Below are 2,755 nucleotides of genomic sequence, written 5' to 3' on the forward strand. Positions count from 1 at the left end.
AGAGGGGAAGTGGAGAACAAAGGCTAGCTGTTAACATATGATATTTAATATGTAACAGCCCCAAGATAATTCAGGGAGTTTCCAGAACTCCACCTTCCTTTCACCTTTCTGCTGATTTGGACCCTCTGTTTAGTCCCAAATATACATCAACATGTTCAGGAGGTCCAGGACTACAAACATGGGTCATTATAATGTCCAGACAATAGATTTGACACGACAAATTGCTCCAACTGGATATTGAGGGTGGGTAGGCTTAACCAGTGAGGATGAGATTTTGAGTGACAACTGTTTGAAAATATCCACTTCACTCTTTTGGGACCGTTATATGGGAACAGCAGTCAAATATGAGCATTTGATATTGTATGTGACTTGACAACAAAGACTGACGGTCAAAGATGACTTAGTAACATCCTTTGATAACTCTACTACACTCATTGAATGGTGACACAGTCAACTCCTATACAGTGATTATAATGGTGGTTTGGTACTGTGGCGAATGTTTGCACCAGGCCTAAATTGGAGCATGTAAATATATGTAGATACATTTGAATTGAACATTATTTGTACGCAAAAAGTCAAATGTCCTAACTTCATGTTGACTCTGATGATGTGTCAAACATAACTACTGGTACACAAGAAGCTACAAACAGGAAATAATTAGGACTTTTATTAATATGATACAACAAACAAATACAACAATAGGTGCATTTGAATGCGTGTGTGTACCTGCATGCATGTGTGCGTGCGTGTATGAAAATGTGAGAGAGAGAGAGAGAGAGAGAGAGAGAGAGAGAGAGAATGAAGAACAAAGTTGTGTGCAGTGTAAACTGCTGTATGGGTTATAGTATGTTGTCATGGTGATGTTAAACCACTTTCTCGCAAATCCAGTTGAGTTTCTTGTCACATGACATGTCATTCCATGCCGTAAGTGGAATCCAATCTTTATGTATCTCAACACAGTCCTCCTCCCCACTAGGATCTCCACTATCAGGCTGCTTGTCATTCCAGTACCTACAGGGTTAAAAACAGTCAGATATCATGGTTAATACCAGTACCTACAGGGTTAAAAACAGTCAGATATCATGGTTAATACCAGTACCTACAGGGTTAACAACAGTCAGATGTCATGTTTAATACCAGTACCTACAGGGTTAACAACAGTCAGATATCATGGTTAATACCAGTACCTACAGGGTTAACAACAGTCAGATATCATGGTTAATACCAGTACCTACAGGGTTAAAAACAGTCAGATATCATGGTTAATACCAGTACCTACAGGGTTAACAACAGTCAGATATCATGGTTAATATCAGTACCTACAGGGTTAAAAACAGTCAGATATCATGGTTAGTACCAGTACATACAGGGTTAAAAACAATCAGATATCATGTTTAATACCAGTTCCTACATGGTTAAAAACAGTCAGATATCATGGTTAATACCAGTACCTACAGGGTTAACAACAGTCAGATATCATGGTTAATACCAGTACATACAGGGTTAAAAACAGTCAGATATCATGGTTAATACCAGTACCTACAGGGTTAACAACAGCCCCAGACACACTGCAGCAACTCCAGAGGGTCTCTTCCACCACTGAAAATGTACTGAATAAGAAATGATTAAAGCTAAATCTTTGGTAATGTGTTCTACTGTATCATACAGGAACGGGACACATGCAGGTCTAGTACTACAGGGTAATCTCACCTGTTTAATGTGTGTGTGTGTGTGTGTGTGTGTGTGTGTGTGTGTGTGTGTGTGTGTGTGTGTGTGTGTGTGTGTGTGTGTGTGTGTGTGTGTGTGTGTGTGTGTGTGTGTGTGTGTGTGTGTAATTTGTGTGTGTGTGTGTGTGTGTTCGTGCAATCTTACCTGAAGCAACAACTCCATCTCTTGGACTGGGCTTGAAGGCTCTTATGTTGGAATTTAATTGGCCATCAATGTCTGTTCTTCATTGCATCAGGCTCCTCGTCTTCAAATCCATCTGAGTTTTTATAGACTCCCTCTGACATCTTAACACACTTGTGGTCAAATACAGTAACTTCTACTTCTAACCTAAACTCTAATATACGTCTGTAGCTGTGTCTTCTCCCTGCACTGTCCTGCGTCTGTGTGACTTTAGGTAGTGAAACTCCTTGTCAGTCAACTGCAATGGATGATAAATTGTGAAATCAACAAAACACTGGCCACCACATGACTCCCACCAATCTTAGTGTGATAATATAATACATGATATGACTCCCACCAGCCTTCGTTTCATAATATAATACATGATATGACTCTAACCAGTATTAGTTTGATAATAAACTACATTGAATGACTCTATATCATGCTATATGATTTATGTGTGAATTCACAGGGTCCCAATTTTGGATGTGATGAAGTAAATTGGTATCCTGTTAATTGACATATACACTACATATATCCTGTGTCACGGTTGTCGTAGGGTTGAGACCAAGACGCAGCGGGAAAATGTACACTCATCTTCTTTAATTTATGTGAAGAAGGAAAAACACCAATAACGTATACAAAACACAAAACGAACTTGACAGTCTTGTCAGGCACACACAGCTAAACAAGAACAATCTCCCACAAAATACTAACACAAACACATACCTATTTATAGAACCCTCAGTCAGAGGCAACGAGCAAACACCTGCCTCCAATTGAGGGTCCAACCCCCAATTAACTAAACATAGAAATACAAATGACTAGACTGAAAATAGGAAAACATTAACATAGAACAGTGCCCAAA

At 39.2% G+C, this 2,755-nt stretch overlaps 1 long non-coding RNA gene across 1 annotated transcript; it reads right to left on the reverse strand.

Annotated features, from left to right (window-relative positions):
* Positions 1-649: 649 nt before the first annotated feature.
* On the reverse strand, positions 650-2,313 carry LOC115202391 (uncharacterized). The gene is made up of 2 exons (XR_003879962.1): positions 1,873-2,313; positions 650-1,011 (listed from the first exon to the last, which is right to left on the reverse strand). It is a non-coding gene; the product is annotated as an uncharacterized LOC115202391 (long non-coding RNA).
* Between the last annotated feature and the right edge of the window lie 442 nt (positions 2,314-2,755).

This window comes from Salmo trutta, chromosome 11 (genome assembly GCF_901001165.1).
Source record: "Salmo trutta chromosome 11, fSalTru1.1, whole genome shotgun sequence".
NCBI classification, from domain to species: Eukaryota; Metazoa; Chordata; class Actinopteri; order Salmoniformes; family Salmonidae; genus Salmo; species Salmo trutta.